The following is a 6000-nucleotide window of genomic DNA, read 5'->3' on the forward strand; positions in this document are numbered from 1 at the left end:
AAGTTAAGATGATAATGACCAATAGAAACACCCATCAGACCAATAAAAACATCATTAGAGAGAACATATTCAATATTTCCAAAGGACTGTTTTAAATAGGAGGATCTATAAAGTATAATTTGAGTAATCAAACAGAGAAGTAGCTCTCTGTTAACATTTGATTATAGTTTTACGAAAAGAACTAAAATTTTAAGGAATTTTGAAAAAAATGAGTAAAAAAATAATTGTAAAATTTAACACAAAGACCAAAACAGCAAAACAACCAATGAAACAACACAAACCCACAGTTAAGAATTGTCAAATTTAGGGACACCTGGGTGGCTCAGTTGGGTAAGCTGCTGCTTTCAGCTCAGGTCATGATCCCAGGGTTCTGGAATGGAATATAGCATTGAGGTCCCTGCTCAGTGGGGAGCCTGCTTCTCCTTCTCTCTCTGCCTGCTGCTACCTCTACTTGTGCTCTCAATCTCTCTCTCTCTGGCAAATGAATAAATAGCAATCTTGAAAAAGAGTAAATGAATTGTCAAATGTATCCTAACAGAATTCAGTTTTATTTTGTATTCTGATCAGATGACTTCAGCTGCTACATGGAGAATGGGTTATGAGTAGAACAAGGGAAGAAGTGAAGAGACAGTTAGGAAGTGACTATGGCAGATGTAAATATGAACATGAATAAGGATCGTAGCAGTGGAGGTTGGGAACGATGTATTTCTGGTGTATTTATAAGTGATAATCAATAGGGCAGATGGTGAGATGGATGTGCCTGTGAAGGAGAGGGTGTGGCCAAGGACAACCCCTAAGGTTCTGGCTTTCATAACCTGTTGGGTGGTGGTAGTAGCCTTTAAATAGACAAGGGACTCTAGAAGGCTAGTGTGGAAGGAAGATCATGAGTCTGATCTGATCTAGATTTAGTGTTTCATATCTTTGAGAGAATCAAGTGAGGTAGGAATACAGAGGAGTGGTTTGGATTGGAGATATAAATTTTGGGGTTGCTGATATGTAGTAATATACCATGCTAACACAATATACAACTATAATAATTTAGTAGTCAGAGTGGAAAAAATGGATGAAATTGCTGAGGGAATTGGAAAAGAAGACCAAGACAGAACCATGAAGAACATTTAAAGGCTGAGTTGTCAGGATGACTCAACAAAAGATCTTGAGAATGAGCAGCTGGAGAGGTAGGAGGAAAACCAGGAGAGTATATTGTCATAAAAGTCAAGTAGAAGGGAGATTTCTAAAAGGAAGTGCTAGACAAATGAGTTAAATACTGTTGAGAGCCCTAGTTGGACAAGGACTGAAATGCAATTGGGTATAGTGCCAGATGGTTACAGAGAGGGACTGTAGCAAGAGCCTTTTCAGTTGAGTGATAGAGGGACAGGGCCAGAGGCCGGAGTAGAGTGGACCAGTGAGTGAGGGGAAGGTAAGGGAATAGGGACAATGAGCAAAGATAATTCTCTCTGAAAGTTTCTACTGAAGCCGGGGGAGACAGACAATAGATCTGGAAGGAAGAGATGTGGAGGGAGGTTGGTTCTTTGTCTTCTTAGTTTGCTTTTAAGATTGGTACCCTTGAACATTCTTGAATGCTAATGGGTAGAATATAGTACTGGGAAAGATACTTAGCATATGTCACAGAAAAGATAATCAAGATATAAATTGCTTGAGAAGGCAGGAAGGGGTATTATACCCTACAGAGACCAGATGGGCAGACTTACCCTAGATTGGAAGAGGGACAGCTCCTCTGTGATAACTGTGTAGGGAAAGAGGAGCTGATGAGGATAATTGCAAGGAAGTTTGCCCTTCTAGAAGTTTTTTCCTACTGTCTTCCATTTTCTCCTGTCTCATGTGATAAGAGGAACAGGGAGAGATATTGAAAGTCTCTGGAGAGGAATGTAATTGAAATGAGTAGCAGACTGACCAGAGAAGCTGTTGTTATTGTTTTGATAATTTTGTAGGCTGCAAGTTTGGGCTAGGAACACATTTTCCCAGAAAAACTGGCTATTATTTCATGGAACAAAGTTTGCTTATGTAGGTGCTCAACAGTGACTGAAGAAAAAGGAATTTTCTAACTATTATTTATAGCAAATTAATGAATGTGTCCATTAATGTACAGGAAAGTGTCCCTCCACATAACTCTTTGCAATAGTGTTATCCACTCCCACCCAATCTCTTCTTTGTCCTTTATCCTTCTAGAGATGACTCAAGAAGAATTTTAAATGTTCCTTTTCCCCCTATCCCAGACACGTCCAGACTTGCTTGTTTGGATATTCCATATTAAATAAACTAAAACGTTTCTTCAATTTTGTAAAGTCAAGATGAAACAACAATATTGCACACACTTTTGATAGATACATACGGGATTGTTTTGCCTGCCTTGAGTTGTTCTACAATTTCCCACCTATCAAGTTCAGTCCAGTGTATTGGGTAGACTACTTACTTGTAAGTACTTGTAAGTGGACATCATTTTCAACAAAGCCTTTCTCCTTCAGTTTATTATGCTAAACCATCAGATTGTCAAAGTGCCTTGCCTCCTATGTAAGAAGTGATAAATTAATACTTGCTGGTTGATTTTCAGCTACAAAAGTCATTGCTTTGATGGCCTTGTCCTCATGCCACACCAATGTTTGCATGATCTGAGGAAGTCATGCAAAACTAGGCAGGCCTTTTTGGAACTTTTGTATTGTTAAAAAGTCTTCAGACTATTACCTTTTGCAGGCACATTCTCCTCCTGCACAACTGTTGTAAACATCTCAGCAGGGACAGAATAGCATGTAGACAGGAAGGAAAAATATTTGGTAAGAAACCCTCCTGCATTTTCTCTTCTCAATTTTTTTAGTGTTAACTTTTAGTTGTAGAAATTGAAAATAACCGAAGTGTTAAAAGTTGAGGCCTGCAAAGTTGTTAAGTGATAGGTGAGTAGACAAAATATATAGGTTTGCGTTTTGAAATGTAAAGTTAAAAAAAAAAGTGTCCATCAGAACTTTCTACTTATAATTTGCATTCAGAGTTTCAAAGTGGACCTGGGTCTCACTAGCCTCTAAACGTGTCATTTCTTGCTGTTATGCCAGGTAAAAGAACCAAGATACATTGAAGGTTCAAATTTGGCAAGATTATGCAGCAATTCTGTGATGGAATAATCTGTAGGAAACTCATGTTTTGAATTTATATTTGTGTTTTAAAGAAGATAGAAGTAAAGCTATAAAATAAGTTTAACACAATTGGTTTATTCTTTTAAAAATTTACAGTAATATCCTTTAGGTTGTGTTTTATACAATCAAATGGCATCTTAAATTCATACTGTGCTATTGTCTCTAGTCTTGTATGCAAAGGCGTATTTCTCCATTATAGCTCGTTTTCTGGATTTTTTAATGTGATATCTCAGACCTTGGAATTATGTTGAGACAAGGACTGGATGTAGTTAAACATACTCAGATTTAACTTGTACTCAGATTTACTCCAACATATTCAAATTTAATGTTGTCTGCCAAAAAAACTCCTGTCTCATTGATTTTTAAGATTCTTTGGACCTTGGTTTGAGATTGTCTGCCTTGGGCTTTTATGCAGAAACCTATCTGAGACAGATCAACTCTGATATCTCTACAGTTGATATTAGTCCTAATCATGTCAGGTGAATATCTTTTATTATTAGATAGACAATAACAACTTTTCTGTCATGTATAAAAGGAAACATCTCATAAATTCCAGGATACACGATGAGGGGTAATCAGGGCTGTCAATTGTCAAACCAGATTAGCTTACACAAACAGGTTATTTAATGGTCATAATTGGGAAATCAAGGTGCACAGGCATAGCTGGGCCAAAGGTTCATTTGGTGCCAGTTATCAGGATATCTGTGTTTTCATCTGAGCTGGATTCATTCTCCAGCAGGCACTCTCCAGGCAGTGTCAAGGCTAATGGCGGCTCCATGCTTAACCCTTCTTTCCAGAAGGAGAAAGTGTTCAGAGATAGGGTAGTTTCTCTTCCAAGGTATGTAATTCTCTTCCATAAAATCCAGATGGCTCCACTTGGATTTATGCCCATCCCCGGAGTGGTCAGTTTTCAGGGGGGATGGGTTCATCTTGTCAGCCTGTGTCGCTCGCCCACCAAGGCTGTAGGGAATGAGAGTGTGAGGGCGCATGACAGGCGGAATTCTCCAAGAGAAAAAAAAGAGGGTCTCTGGTTTCTGTGAGGAAATCCGAAGGAGTCCCAGGTCACTAGAAACCACAGGCATCCGCTGTTGGGCAGACAATTCTTTCTGTTATTGTTTATTGTTTTTGAGTGAGAGTGTATACGACTTTCAGTTCTTCGCGTTTATCTGGGTTGATGGCAGTGTATTGTGTTTGGTTTTTTCCCTTTATTTTTAGATTTTTTTAAAAAAAGTTTTTATTTATTTATTTGACAGAGATCACAAGTAGGCAGAGAGACAGGCAGAGAGAGGAGGAAGCAGGCTCCCCGCTGAGCAGAGAGCCCGATGCAGGGCTCGATCTCAGGATCCTGGGATCATGACCTGAGCCCAAGGCAGAGGCTTTGACTCACTGAGCCACCCAGGTGCCCCTGTTTTTAGATTTTTATCCAAATATCCATCTGTGGCAGATAGCGTGAGTCCGTAGTTCTCATTTCAAGCTTCATTTGGGGTTAGTGTCAATAAAATGATAAAGTAGGTGAAGGAGTTCATTTTTAACTCCACCTTCTTTTCAGTGAATTCCCTGAATTTTATGACTCTTCTTCCTGCTCCTTCACAAAGACCTTTAGAGAAATAGATCACTGCAAGAACACAAGACTTAGCCCATAGAATGGTGGGATTTCAGGGGCCATGTCATCCAAGTGGGGAGGGCTTAAGAGGCAAGGAACATTCCAGGATACCCTTATAAGGATATGAACAAAGAATCTGTGCACACTAGTGTCAGAATACACCACCGGGGTTCCAAAGTGTTAAGCTGCCTTGGAGGGGGAAATTGGGACATATTTACTTTGGAGAGATGACTGTGAAGATAGAGCCCAAGAATCACTTATAAAACAACTTGTTTTCTTCAACAAATGAAAGGTTTTTAGAGTGACATGATTGGTAGACTCCGGTATGAAGTTTGCAATAAGCAACAATCACATCATAAAAGGAACTTGGAACAGAATGTTCTTCTGCCAATCTTGTGTGGTATGTTTGCTTGAGGTGTGTTAAGCCTCATGGAACAGAAGAATTACTTGACCATATTGAGATATATTTGGAGCAGGCCCACACACATTTATAGTGCCAGATTGTTTTTTGTTTGTTTGTTTGTTTGTTTTTTGTTTTTATAAAATGTGACCCTTTCAAATTTTTAAGAAATACGTGCTTAAATAGAGATGGGAACAGTGGAGACTCTCACCTAGGAAAGCAGGTTAACAGAAAGCTCAACTTAATTTCAGAGCACTGTGCTGAGAGTCCAGACCCAGATGGTCCAGGCTACCATTTTACGACAACTATGTACCGTTCTGAACCCATCGCCTCGTCCTGCTGGGTGACCAGTGTTTTCATCTGTAAAAGAGAGTCATTGGATTCAGTAATCTTTCAGGGCCTATCTGTTGCAACATTGGATAATTCTGCTCTTTTGAAGCAGGGTTTTTTTGTTTATTTTTAGTTTTTAAAAATTAGAGTGGGCGTGTCACCATCCAACATTCTGTGAGACCTTGAATGTAGGGGTGCTGCCCCAGGACATCTCATGGAGTAGCTCGCATGAAATGGCTCCTTTGCTTATCTGATACTTAAAACTTTCTCAGTGTATTTTCTTTCTGAATTGTGTTTCTAACATGGACCACGAAGCTCTGAAATGGACTTGGAGACCACGTCCTATGTCTATCTGTATATACTGTCAGCTCTCAGGAAGAATAAAATAAAATTTAAAATAAAATAAAATAGTGCTATTGGAGGAATGGCAGGGAATGACCAAAACCATAACAGAAAGCAAGATAAAGAAACTGAAGGAGCAGGAGGCTGGCTGAGGACAAAGCAAAAGCTTTGACTCACGT

The sequence above is a fragment of the Mustela nigripes genome, chromosome 6, assembly GCF_022355385.1.
Source record: "Mustela nigripes isolate SB6536 chromosome 6, MUSNIG.SB6536, whole genome shotgun sequence".
In the NCBI taxonomy this organism is placed as follows: Eukaryota; Metazoa; Chordata; class Mammalia; order Carnivora; family Mustelidae; genus Mustela; species Mustela nigripes.